This window comes from Staurois parvus, unplaced genomic scaffold (assembly GCF_062004578.1).
Source record: "Staurois parvus isolate SC_StPar_1 unplaced genomic scaffold, SC_StPar_1.0 ptg001050l, whole genome shotgun sequence".
Lineage (NCBI taxonomy): Eukaryota > Metazoa > Chordata > Amphibia > Anura > Ranidae > Staurois > Staurois parvus.
This window is the reverse complement of record NW_028318846.1, coordinates 348535-363015: the sequence shown is the minus strand read 5'-3', so window position 1 is coordinate 363015 and position 14481 is coordinate 348535. Positions and strand designations below refer to the sequence as shown.

The window sequence follows — 14481 nt, the reverse complement described above, 5'->3', positions numbered from 1 at the left end:
ATTCAATAATATAATCAAACCAAAAACACTGAAATGTAAAATAGAGCGCCAAGTTCACACATCGCTGAGCTCAGTCGCAGAATTGTTTTCAGTGTCTGATGAGGAATTTCCCCCACCAATCATTATCACTCAATTCTGCAAGTGGTTCTGATTTACTATTGCTGTTCTCTAGCCGGTCTAAAACCGCGTCGGACCTAAAGGGATGCTTTTTGGACGCCATGGACTTTTCTACGTTTCCAGGCAGAAAGAACAATCAAATTGCAGACAGGGGACAGGACAAAGCACTCGGGACAAAATGTATGTGAAATGGGTTGAAACAGCAATGTTTTACTATGTAGAATCGTTTTAAAAAAAAAAAAAATTTTTGAAAATTTTCAAATTTCCCGGCGCCGGTGGCGCCCGTACGTCCCGACGTCACGGGGACCGGAACACAGGAGCCGGATTCCGGCATCGGCCGGACGAGATGGCCAGGGACGCTGCAGGGGACACATCGCGTTAGCGAAGGACAAGGTAAGCTCTGCAGGGACTCCCTATGCAGCGCTGCATGGTAAGCCCGAGTGTAACTCGGGGTTACCGCTTTTGGTATAGACATTTTACCCCGAGCTACACTCGGGAATACCGCCAGGGAGGTTAAATGACTGCCTGTGATTTAGAGCAGTGGGAGCCAATGACAAGGCAGAGAAAAGGGACATCCAAGGCTGATGTGGCCATTCATTGATATCAATGGGGATCAAGTAAATATTGTGTGGTGGGGGTTGGCGGGGATGGGTGTACTGCAGCATACATGTTTTTGTAATGCATGCATACAATGCATGAAGCTGAAAGAACTTGAGCCTTTAAAATCAATTTATCATCGAAAATAAACAGTGGTGATGCAAAATAATACAAAGTAAATAAATAATAAAAATAATATTTATATATATATATATATATATATATATATATATATATATATATATTGGTAATCAAATTAAATTTTATTACAATATTACATGACTCTGCAACGGCCAGTTAAAGTAGCAATGTAATGAATAGCAATAAAGACTGTCGTCATGGAGGTAAAACCTTGCAGACAAGTGGATAAGCACAAGATAAATCTAAATATTTTGATACATACAAAACATGACTAGATAGTAGGATAAAATAGGCCATGGCCCTTTTATTGGTGAAACAAAAAACATTTTATTTCAAAAAATGTTAGTAAATGTATTTTAAATCATAAAAGAAAAAAAAAACACATTAAAAAATAAATTAATGCTTGAATACCGCTATAACAACAATAGTCCATTCATTTATTTTTTCTCACTGTTGACCAGGGGAGGACTAACAACTCATGTGGCCCCTGTGTCCTTGCCCAAACTCAAAAAAGCCTATGAAAAAGGTACCAGGGGCATCTTATGGGGCCCCCTACTGTCCCCTGGCCCTGGGGCAGTGCCAGAGTTTAAAAATGGTCAGTCTATCCCTGCTATTGACCAGAGGAAGTAGGCTACACTATTGCAAGGTGAGACATTGATGCCTGAAAACAGATGAAGGAGATGAATTATCCAGAAGTCACAGGAGCAGAATTATGTAAAGGTGAGCTGGATACACAATTATCAGCCAAGTTCGCTATCCACATGGATAAGTACACGTCCTGTCACAGGTTGATGTGACCATTGAAGATCTGCAAGGGCACACCCAATAGCAACAAGAATGCTGTATACAGCGAACAAAGCCTGGACCTAAAACAGAGAACAAAGAGAACAGTTAGAAACCAACAAATAGAACAATGATATTTCACAGGATAACAGACATACATGAACAATATAACATACAACAGCATGAAGACTAAACACACCGGCCATGACACACAAGAATTACAAGAGCAACACCGCAAGCAGCCTGACACCCCCCCATATCTACCTACAGAAGTCCAAGGATGATCACAATCCAACAGAACAGAAACAACAGACTGACAACCTGACACACATCACCTCCACCTGATTACAACACAAAATGAAACATTTCCTGCACCCCAAACAAAAACACAGACTCCTAGCAAACACGACCAACACTCCACAACTGATCATAAAAAATTGGCACACGCAACTGACAACACAGACTGACCGACATCCAGACTACAACTCAACCACACTGTCCTCCCCATGTCATTGTAATTGTCCTCCCCATGTCACTGACCCCCCAATGTCACTGTCCTCCCCATGTCACTGACCCCCCAATGTCACTGTCCTCCCCATGTCACTGCCCCCCCAATGTCACTGTCCTCCCCATGTCACTGACCCCCCAATGTCACTGTCCTCCCCATGTCATTGTAATTGTCCTCCCCATGTCACTGACCCCAGAATGTCACTGTCCTCCCCATGTCACTGACCCCCCAATGTCACTGACCTCCCCATGTCAGGACCCACCATGTCACTGTCCGCCCATATGTCACTTTCCTCACCATGTCAGGACCTACCATGTCACTGCCCCCTCACATGTCTCTGTCCTCCCCATGTCAGGCAACACCATATGTCACTGTCCTCCCCATGTCAAGCCTGACCATGTCACTGCCCCCACATGTCAATGTGCTTCATATGTAATGCCCCCCCATATCACTGCCAACCCCCATATCATTGCCCCACTCAAATTTGAACTCTCCCCCTACCATGTCACTGTACCCAGGGGCGAAATTGTTGCGAGGCAAACAAGGCGTTTACCTAGGGTGGAACTTTTTAGGGGGTTGGCGTGGTGCTGCCGCCACCCCTTCCAATGGAAAGGACACTGTGTACCGGAGCGGGAAGGGGTCTGCTGTGTCTTACCTGGTTACGTGTCCCAGTCCCACGATGATGCAGTCCAGGAAGCGCTGCTCCCTCACTCCATGTTCATGCTGCTGCTCGCCTCCGCCTCCTCACCGGTGATTGGGCAACAGAACTGTAGCTCAGGAAAGGCACACAGGCGGCCAATCACATGCAAGGAGCCGTAGCCGAACGGACCCACAACATCGAGTGAGGGAGCAGCCAGAGTGAATGAAAGAGGACAGCTGACCGCCTGGTAAGTGTGCCGTGCAGATGGTGCTGCTGCAACCAGGTATGCTGCCTGCAGCAGCACCTACCCTGGCGCAGGGGTCAGCATGTTAAGTGTCTTTGGTGTAAGTGGGAGGATTAGTGCCCCATCATTGGTGTCACTGATACTAAGGATGGGGCACTATTCATCCCACTAACACCAACGATGGTGCACTATTCCTCCCATTGACACCAACGATGGGGCACTATTCCTCCCCCAACTGATATCAATAATGTGGCACGTGAAGATCTGCCCCCCTTGTCATTACCCCCCCAAGATCAGTCCCCCATGAACATCTGTCCCCCTTGTCATTCCCCCCCAGCAAGATCAGTCCCCCGTGAAGATGTGCCCCCCTTGTCATTCCCCCCCTGCAAGATCAATCCGCCGTGAAGATGTGCCCCCCTTGTCATTATTCCCCAGCAAAATCAGTCCCCCGTGAAGATCTGCCCCCCGTCATTCCCCCCAGCAAGATCAGTCCCCCATGAAGATCTGCCCCCCTTGTCACTCCCCCCAGCAAGATCAGTCCCCCGTGAAGATCTGCCCCCCTTGTCATTATTCCCCAGCAAAATCAGCCCCCCCGTGAAGATGTGCCCCCCTTGTCATTCCACCCCAGCAAAATCAGTCCCCCGTGAAGATGTGCCCCCCTTGTCATTCCCCCCCAGCAAAATCAGTCCCCCGTGAAGATGTGTCCCCCTTGTCATTCCCCCCCAGCAAAATCAGTCCCCCGTGAAGATGTGCCCCCCTTGTCATTCCCCCCCAGCAAAATCAGTCCCCCGTGAAGATGTGTCCCCCTTGTCATTCTCCCCCAAGCAAGATCAATCCGCCGTGAAGATGTGCCCCCCTTGTAATTATTCCCCAGCAAAATCATTCCCCCGTGAAGATGTGCCCCCCTGGTCATTATTTCCCAGCAAAATCATTCCCCCGTGAAGATGTGCCCCCCTTGTCATTCCCCCCCCCAGCAAGATCAATCCGCCGTGAAGATGTGCCCCCTTTGTCATTCCCCCCCAGCAAGATCAATCCGCCGTGAAGATGTGCCCCCCTTGTCAATATTACCCAGCAAGATCAGTCCCCCGTGAAGATCTGCCCCCCTTGTCATTCCCCCCCAGCCAAATGAGTCCCCCGTGAAGATGTGCCCCCCTTGTCATTACCCCCCAGCAAGATCAGTCCCCCGTGAAGATCTGCCCCCCTTGTCACTCCCTCCAGCATGATCAGTCCCCCGTGAAGATGTGCCCCCCTTGTCATTCCCCCCCAGCAAGATCAGTCCCCCATGATGATGTGCCCCCCTTGTCATTCCCCCCCCCCAGCAAGATCAATCCGCCGTGAAGATGTGCCCCCCTTGTCTTTATTCCCCAGCAAGATCAGTCCCCCATGAAGATCTGCCCCCCTTGTCACTCCCTCCAGCAAGATCAGTCCCCCGTGAAGATGTGCCCCCCTTGTCATTATTCCCCAGCAAAATCATTCCCCCGTGAAGATGTGCCCCCCTTGTCATTATTCCCCAGCAAAATCATTCCCCCGTGAAGACGTGCCCCCCTTGTCATTCCCCCCAGCAAGATCAGTCCCCCATGAAGATCTGCCCCCCTTGTCACTCCCTCCAACAAGATCAGTCCCCCGTGAAGATGTGCCCCCCTTGTCATTATTCCCCAGCAAAATCAGTCCCCCGTGAAGATGTGCCCCCCTTGTCATTCTCCCCCAGCAAAATCAGTCCCCCATGAAGATCTGCCCTCCTTGTCACTCCCTCCAGCATGATCAGTCCCCCGTGAAGATGTGCCCCCCTTGTCATTCCCTCCCAGCAAGATCAGTCCCCCGTGAAGATGTGCCCCCCTTGTCATACCCCCCCAGCAAGATCAGTCCCCCATGAAGATGTGCCCCCCTTGTCATTATTCCCCAGCAAGATCAGTCCCCCGTGAAGATCTGCCCCCCTTGACATTCCCCCCCCAGCAAAATCAGTCCCCCGTGAAGATGTGCCCCCCTTGTCATTACCCCCCAGCAAGATCAGTCCCCTGTGAAGATCTGCCCCCCTTGGCACTCCCTCCAGCATGATCAGTCCCCCATGAAGATGTGCCCCCCTTGTCATTATTCCCCAGCAAAATCATTCCCCCGTGAAGATCTGCCCCCCTTGTCATTATTCCCCAGCAAAATCATTCCCCCGTGAAGATCTGCCCCCCTTGTCATTATTCCCCAGCAAAATCATTCCCCCATGAAGATCTGCCCTCCTTGTCATTATTCCCTAGCAAAATCAGTCCCCAGCGAAGATGTGCCCCCCTTGTCATTCCCCCCCAGCAAGATCAGTCCCCCGTGAAGATGTGCCCCCCTTGTCATACCCCCCCAGCAAGATCAGTCCCCCATGAAGATGTGCCCCCCTTGTCATTCCCCCCCAGCAAGATCAATCCGCCGTGAAGATGTGCCCCCCTTGTCATTATTCCCCAACAAAATCATTCCCCCGTGAAGATGTGCCCCCCTTGTCATTCCCCCCAGCAAGATCAGTCCCCCATGAAGATCTGCCCCCCTTGTCATTCCCCCCCAGCAAAATCAGTCCCCCGTGAAGATGTGCCCCCCTTGTCATTACCCCCCACCAAGATCAATCCGCCGTGAAGATGTGCCCCCCTTGTCATTATTACCCAGCAAGATCAGTCCCCCGTGAAGATCTGCCCCCCTTGTCATTCCCCCCCAGCAAGATCAGTCCCCCATGAAGATCTGCCCCCCTTGTCATTATTCACCAGCAAAATCATTCCCCCGTGAAGATGTGCCCCCCTTGTCATTACCCCCCTCACCCCAGGATCAGTACCCCGTGAAGATCTTCCCCCCCCCATTGACGCAAACATCACCCCCTGGCAATAAGCTCAGTCTCCCTTGATGCAAATCCCCACCCCCATGTGACTGGTACCCACGTGTAACTGCACCACCAAAACATGTTATGGGCCCCCAATATCACTGATCCCCCCACATGTGACTGTACTTGCCATGTCACCCCCCCAGCAGCTTGGCGACATTAGGAACGTCAGCAGCAGCAGCAGTGATCCGATGCATGTGACTCCTGTACTTGCAATCCAGCATGAAAGGATCCAGCATGAAAGGAGTTAACACTTTCTCAGAGCGAGATCGCTGATCGTCTGCTTATGCCTGAAACTGGCACATGCGCAGATACAGCAAGGGGGGCAGATGCTCACGGGACACACATCTTCATGCAACCGGTGTTATGTGGAGGGGGTGACCCCGGAGAGGCAGGTGAGGTGAGAAGGGGACACACGGGGCTGGTGTCAGAGGCCAGTCATGTGTCTGCTCACACACTGTGCGTCATACCAGGACAAAGGTCAGTCACAGGTCTGTAGAACTGCAGATCTGACCATACACCATACAATCTGGTTGTATGATCTCATCACCTGTACACTGAGCTCTACGGAGATCGTACAGTCAGATTACAGCTCCCCATACAGGATACAGTCTGGTTGTATGATCTTCTTTAGCTATAAAAGTATGTAGTGCAAGATCCCGCCTGACTGGATATTAACTGGATTGTTCAGACACCCCCAGATACACATTTCCCAAGAGCTCTTCCCTGCACATCCACAGATCTACATCCCAAGAGTACTTTCTATACATCCCCCCCCCCCCAGAACTGCATCTTATTAGAGCCCTTTCCCTACACACCCTCAGATCTACGTCTCCCCAGAGCCCTTTACCTACACACCCTCGGATCTACATCTTCCAAAAGCCCTTTCCCTACACACCCTCGGATCTACGTCTCCCAAGAGCCCTTTCGCTACACACCCTCGGATCTACGTCTCCCAAGAGCCCTTTTCCTACACACCCTCGGATCTACGTCTCCCAAAAGCCCTTTCCCTACACACCCTCGGATCTACGTCTCCCAAGAGCTCTTTCCCTCCACACACTCGGATCTACGTCTCCCAAGAGCCCTTTGCCTCCACACACTCGGATCTACGTCTCCCAAGAGCCCTTTGCCTCCACACCCTCGGATCTACGTCTCCCAAGAGCCCTTTCCCTCCACACCCTCGGATCTACATCTCCCAAGAGCTCTTTCCCTACACACCTCAGATCTACATCTCCCAAGATCCCTTTCCCTACACACACACCCTCAGATCTACCATCTCCCAAGAGCCCTTTCCCTACATACCCTCAGATCTATGTCTCCCAAGAGCCCTTTCCCTATGCACCCCTGATCTACATCCCTCAAGTACCCTTTGCTTACCCAACCCCAGAACTACAAGTCCCAAGAGCCCTTCCCCGCACACCCCCAGATCTACATCTCCCAAGAGTATGGGCAGGATTTTGTGATTCACAGCAGCAGAATTGTTTTTCCTGGAAAGAAATGACTGTGTGTATATGAAGAGGGACAGAGAGGGGAGCTGGGTGAGGAGTCGTCCTGCAGCTCAGCAGGCAGGGCGGATGGTCGGGATTTTAGCGAAGCAGAGTTGTCAGCCCAGACAGAAAGAAAAGCATTCTCTGGATTTCAGGCAGATCAGCAGTTATTATCTATCCTGGCACTATTATGGAGAGGAAACAGACGTGTGCCTGGATCACAAAGATGTTTTACCGATGTCATTCTGCATTTCAGGAGTTGGGTCTCTTACACTCGCTGTGCTTCATCATCATCAGTGGTGATCTGCAGGAACCATGTTCGCAGCAGGGAAGGTTGTCACCAGGCTGGTGTCACGCTGTCCTTGGCACCGTTGTCACCGAAGCGGGAGCAGGTTATGTGTGCGCGACGCACTCACCAGTCATGGTGGAAACACAAAGAAAGTGAAAATCCAGGTAGGTGAGAACTTTGTACTAATGGATCCGCTCCTAAAGAGCTGAAGGTCAACATGGCAAAGATCTTTCCTCACATTTCTGTACCGTCCTCTGAGGTTTCATCGCAGTCACATGACCACCACGTCCCCCTCTTTCACACCAGCACCGTGGAATAGAGCTCAGCAACTTCCGGGCCTAGAAGCTGTCACCTTGACTTGGGCTTGCACACTTGTACCGGCTCCTTTCCTGGACTGAAATCGCTCTGATTTCACTGCACACTGTGAGCTTCCCACCGTGTGCATTAGAAGCTGCAGCAAGTCCGAAAGAGTCCTCCTAGCTAGAGGATGTCCAGCGTCATCCAGCACTTTCCTCCCCAGCCTGACTGTCCCTGTCCCGCCTCTTTCATTCATTGGATTTCATTCCTTTTAATCATGGAGGCTCATGATGTTACATGGGTCTTACCTAGGGCAGGGCTTGACAATATTGCCTTGAATCTAGGAGCCAGCTAAAAATGTTAGGAGCCAATTTTTTTTTTTTTAGTGTAGCGTGGGTTGTCAGCTCCCGGGGCAAGGCAACATTTGGATGACAAGCTTCCCGTGATGGGATTGGCCACGCGACAATCGCAGCAAAACTGCACCACGGTTTAGGTGCCATTGACAATAATGGGACCTGAACCTGTGTTTTGTGATCACACTGATTCTGCCATGATCCCAATAGCCCACGTGTGAATGGAGCCGTCCTGGTTCACACATATGCCTTTCTGGATGCGTTTTCAAACAGATTCATATGCCAGGCGAGATATTATGTGTTCCTATTGAGGTGGTTCACACAGATGCCATCCTTAGCGAGTTTCTAGCGGTGCGTTCCAGATTCACAAGTGATAGGCTCCATTCACACTTGTGCGTCTTCAAACTTGTGCGATTTTCATTGCGACTTTACAGTGCGACTTTGGATGAGTGCAACTTTAGCTTTGACCAAGAATAATTGTTTCTGCTGTACAAAGTCGCACACAAGTCGCATGTACAACATTCAGGTGCGACTTTGGAGGGTTTACATGAAGTCTATGGCCCTCAAGTTGCATGAAAATCGGACCAAAGTAATGCAGGAACTACCTTGAAGTCACGCAGATCTGAATGGTACCCACTGGGAAACATGGGGGGGCGACTTGTGATGCGCCTTTGTACCCCAGAGTTGCATGACAAGTCGCATAAGTGTGAACGGAGCCTAAAGTGACATGCAAAGAGAAGTGTTCACATAAGATTGCTATTGACAGGAGTTTTTGCATTGGAGTCAATGGGTGGTGTTTTTACATTGAAGTCAATGGTAGGCGATTTTGCATTGAAGTCAGTGGGAGGTGTTATTGTATTGAAGTCAATGGGATGCAATTTTGTATTGAAGTCAATGAGAGGCAGTCATGGATAGAGAGCGACAAAATCACACCTGTGCTGAAATCTCACAGAAACCTGAATGACATGGAGATTTCAGTATACGTGTATACATATCTGTGAACCCAGACGCCAGGACGCAATTTCTTGTCGCCATGGTGACCTGGCGTCTGGGATTTGTCGAGCCCTGACCTAGGGTGGTCTGTATGCAAATAAAGTCTGCCTAGGAACGCCCACTCCTGCAGACTGACATCCACCCATCAAGTCATTTTGTTATTTTGCAAAACGCCTCTCAAGATCCAGCCCACTGCTTGCACCAGGACTGAGGACTCTTCAGAGGAGCCCTGAGACAGGGTGCTGTAATGTTTTCAGGAAGCTGCGTACAACACCCTGATCTGTTTGCATTGCATAGAGAAACACAAAGATCCAGCGATTAATCTGGGTATTTTTTCATCTTTATTTTAATTGCATGTTGACCGAGAAGGGGCAGGGAAGATGAACAATAACTGTTGTAAACCTCAGACATGAAATATGAACAAAGCATATCCCGCTATAGTGGGCACTTGTCTCAATTCAGAGCACTAAGTGTCATTTCTCTCTGCTGCTTTCTTCCTCTGCTACCTGCATGAGTCACATCTGACAAGTTTTCCTGACACAAAGAGATACAAAGGTGACAGGGATGGGAGCTCCAGCACACAGCCTGTGATTGACATCCTCAGCTCTGTTCCAGTGTGCTCTGTGAAGGGGTTGTGAGCCTTCCCTCCAAACAGCTCTCAGAGATCTCCTCACTGAGCTCTGCAGTATGTAATTTTAGCTCTCCGCCCTTCTGTTTTCTGACAGCTCAGGCTAGTTTTATAAATTCTGTAATTTGAAGGGATGTAGAGAAGAAATAGTGCAGATAAACAGGTACAACGTATGTAGGAGGGGGATTTGTATCACCTGAGGCCGGGCACTTCATTGGGTATATGTAGGTTTTACTATCACTTTAACCACTATCTGACACACACACACACACTATCCACGCCACCATTCGCTGCCTCAGCTGTCAATCGTCAGGTCCCAGCTGATGATTACTCGCCAGCGTCCAGTGATTGCTGAGCATCTCCGACTTTGGGGGGGGGAACAACTGTTTGTACACAAAACAGTTCTCCTTCCTGTCAGCTCCTGCACACTGCTTTGCATGGCTTACAGTGAAGCACGGACACAGTAAACAGCACACAGTTAACCCTTTGATCACCCCTCATGTTAACACCTGCCTGCCCAGTGCCATTATTACTGTGTCAGTGTTTTTTTTCCCCCCTAAGCACTGATCACTGTATTGGTGTCACTGGGGATGTCAGTGACACCAAGTCAGTTCCCCCCTCAATGTCAGAATGCCTGCCGCAGTCCTGCTATAAATCGCTGATCGCTGCCATTACTAGCAAAAAAAAAAAAATCCCAGTATATATACCTCCATTTGTAAACGCTATAGCTTTCACATGGCCTAAATTTATGAAAAAATTTAGATTTTTTTTTTTTTTGTAAATTCTTTTACTGGACACGTTTAATAGCAAAAAAAAATCAAAAATATTGTTTTTTTTTTTCAGTCTTCTCTTTTTTTTTTTTAGCATAAAAAATACACAGGCTATCAATACCACCGAAAGAAAGCTTAATTCATAGGAAAAAAAGGACGTAAATTTCATTTGGGTGCGTTGTTGCATAACCGCGCAATTGTCAGTTAAAGTAATGGAGCGCTGTAACGCAAAAAATGGCCTGATCAGGAAGGAGGGTAAATCCTCAGGATTGTAAGTGGTTAGGGCCTCTCACACAGGGCCTCTCTTACCGTATGCCCCTGCAAGGCCGTCTTTACCCTCAGGTGTTGTGTGCATCCCCGTACAGGCTGTCCCATTGATGTCCTTTGGGACACAGCTGCTGTGTCCCAATGTGACATCCGTGTCGGTGCATGTCCCCAGATATAGACAGTGTAAGTTCAGTGACACGCACCCTCATCTACATGGATGTCATGTAAAGACACAGCAACTAAGTCCATGCAGCCACTATGTGCCAATGGACATGAATTGGACTGCCTGCACGAGGAAACCTGGACCACCACCAATTTATTTATTTATTCCAGGTACTTACATAGTGCCATCAATTTACGCAGCGCTTTACATATATATTGTACATTCACATCAGTCCCTAACCCTCAAGGGGCGTACAATCTAAGGTCCTTAACTCACATTCATACATACACATACTAGGGCCAATTTAGACAGGAGCCAATTAACCTACCAGTATATCTTTGGAGTGTGGGAGGAAACCGGAGTACCCGGAGGAAACCCACACAGGGAGAACATGCAAACTCCAGGCAGGTGGTGCCGTGGTTGGGATTCGAACCCATGACTTTAGTACTGCCAGGTGGATGTGCTAAACATGGCCCTGCATGAGCGTATGGTTTAGTACACCTCTTATGAATGAGGCCTAAATGTCTTTCCTCGATATGGACTGTGATCTCTCTGGTCAGGGATTGCTGTGAATGGCTCAGCATTGTCTGTAATGCTCTGCAGAATATATCAGCACAGTATGAATGACTAAAATAAATGAACTCTGTCTCATAGATAAGCATTTTGCATAGGACTGCCAAACCTTCAACATAGAACTTGCTTAGAACTTACAGGAGCTTAGTGGGATAAAACATTTTTTTTGTTTTTATCCTCGTAATTTTTTATCTTTAAAGTGTTTCCAAAGGCTCCAGGTGTTTTACCTTTATGCATTCTATGCTTGAAGGTAAAAAGACCTTCTGTGTGCAGCAGCTCCCCCAGCCTCCTCAATACTTGCCTGAGCCTCATCGCGATCCAGCGAAGTGAATGACAGCCTCGGCTGTCCCGGGTCTCTGCCTCCTCATTTGGCTGAGACAGCAAGCGGCAGCCATTGGTTCTCGCTACTGTTAATCACAGCCAGTCAGCCAGTGAGAAGAGAGAGGGCGTGGGGGTAAGCCACTGCTCCGTGTGTGAATGGACACACGGAGAAGCAGGTGCACCCATAGCAAGCTGCTTGCTGTGGGGGCACCCGACAGACAGGAGGAGCCAGGAGAGCCTGCGGGGGACCCGAGAAGAGGAGGATCCAGGCTGCTCTGTGCCAAACCACTGCACACAGCAGGTACGTATAGACATGTATATTATTTTACAAAAAAAAATCACTTTAAAGCAGAACTATAGGCAAAACTTTTTTTTTTCTTACGTTTTGGATAGAATAAGGGAAGGTTACAACTCCTGTCAGGTTTTCTTTTTTTACATGCCATCTGTGTCCCATCAGGGAAAATTACCTTCACTTCCTGTCCCATAGCCACTACAGGAAGTGAGGAAATCCCTGCAAATCCAATGGGGTCACCAAAGCTAGTGGAATGTTTCCCCTCTATTACTGTTCTGGGTACAACCTGTTCTTTGTGATAAATAGGGTGAATCTCCCTAATAGTGGAACATACACACATAACCTGACGGGGGTTCTAATTCCTCCCCATGGTATCCAAAACTAAAAATAAAGTTTTGCTGTTAGTTATACTTTGACAGGAACTTTATAACAAGTAATATACAGTATATCTGTTGTGTGGCTTTTGATGAAAAGGTGTATTGGGTAAACTTTGTGTCTATCCCTCAAGAGTTGGTTCTGGCCAGCTCAGTGGATTGCTTTAAAAAAGTCCCGGATTCTTTCTTGGATACACAGAATATAACTGGATAGAACATTTATAGGTAAATTTGATCCAGGGAATATCCGATTGCCTCTCGGGGGATCGGGAAGGATTTTTTCCCCTACAGGAGCAAATTGGATCATTCTTTGCTGGTTTTTTTTTGCCTTCCTCTGGATCAACTGTGGGTGTAGGATTATAAATTTTTTTTTTTTAATGGTTGAACTGGATGGACTTTTGTCTTTTTTCAGCCAGACTAACTATGTAACTCACACTACATCATGCTAGTTGGCTGTATTTCTTGTATAGAAACAAATGGAGTCTTCATGCCCAGTATGAAGGAGAGATAAATCCGATCCGATAAATTACATAGAAAGTCTACATAGAAAGTCTCATCTGGGGGAATCAAACAGCTCGGCATTATGTATGACCAAAGCTGTGCAAAGCCTTCGGTGTAGTTGGGTTGTTACATCATTGTAGAATATGTGGGCTCACTAACCTCCTCTCCTTCCGCAGGGTTGGGTGCGCTCAGTCCGAGCCCACAAAGAAGTTTTGTTCCTTCATATCAATGACGGATCTTCTCTGCAAAACCTCCAGATTGTGGCTGAGCCCAGCCTCCAGCACAGGTACCGGTGTCTGTTTTAGAGCAGAATAGTCAGTAATGAAAAGTGTAGGAATATCACACATGTGTATGTAATAGCCACTTGCCTACCGGGCACTTTTACCCCTTTCCTGCCCAGGCCAATTTTCAGCTTTCAGCACTTTGTCTCGCTTTGAATGAAAATTGCGCTGTCATGCAACACTGTACCCTTTAAAAATAATTATAATTTGTTCACACAAATAGGGCTTTCTTTTTATGGTATTTAATCAGCACTGAGTTTAAAAAAAAAAATTGGAAAAAAAACGCGTTCTTCTTCGTCTCTGTTTTTAAAATTTTTGCAAATAAATAAGCTTTCTTCCTAAATTTCAGTCAAAATGTATTCTGCTACATTTCTTTGGTGAAAATACCCCAGATCAGTGTTTATAATTTAGTCTGTAGGAAAGCTAGAGTCCAAAAATCATGGTATATATATCTGACAATCGATCAATGCTGATGTACTGACGGCCAATCTCATTTCTTGAGGCCTGAAAATGCCAGGATAGTACAAATACCCCCTATATGACCATTTTTTTGGAAAATAGACAGTCCAGGGTATTTGGTAAGAGGCATGAAGCTGTAATTTTGTAATTTTTTGTCCCAATTTTTGGAAAATTAAGAAATTGAAAAAATAATTTTTTTCTTTTTTTTTTTTTATATGTTGTCATCAGTCCAGTACAGCATTTATCATATAACTGGTGTGGCAGTGATCAGGGACACTGACTGGTGACCAGTATGTGGAAATAAAAAATATTTAATTTATTCTTTTTTCTATTACTATTTTTTTCTATTTACAATTTTTTTTTTCAACACACTGTGACCAGAGCAATACAATGTTAACAATGTGCATAGTTGTTTTTTTTTTTTACACATTATGATTGCTAATACCAATGTTTTTCATTGACATTAGCAACCATTTTTACTGAATGAAACTGATTGATTTAGTCTTTTGTTGTGATTAGCTGTGATTGGGCAAAGCTCAACATATGGTACAGATGGGC

At 47.4% G+C, this 14481-nt stretch overlaps 2 long non-coding RNA genes across 2 annotated transcripts; one reads left to right on the top strand and one right to left on the bottom strand.

Annotated features, from left to right (window-relative positions):
- Positions 1 to 1134: 1134 nt before the first annotated feature.
- LOC149440888 (uncharacterized) lies at positions 1135 to 6361 on the bottom strand. The gene is made up of 2 exons (XR_016307477.1): positions 6006 to 6361; positions 1135 to 1721 (listed from the first exon to the last, which is right to left on the bottom strand). It is a non-coding gene; the product is annotated as an uncharacterized LOC149440888 (long non-coding RNA).
- LOC149440887 (uncharacterized) lies at positions 6200 to 13469 on the top strand. The gene is made up of 3 exons (XR_016307478.1): positions 6200 to 6355; positions 7619 to 7815; positions 13360 to 13469. It is a non-coding gene; the product is annotated as an uncharacterized LOC149440887 (long non-coding RNA).
- The last annotated feature ends 1012 nt before the right edge of the window (positions 13470 to 14481 follow it).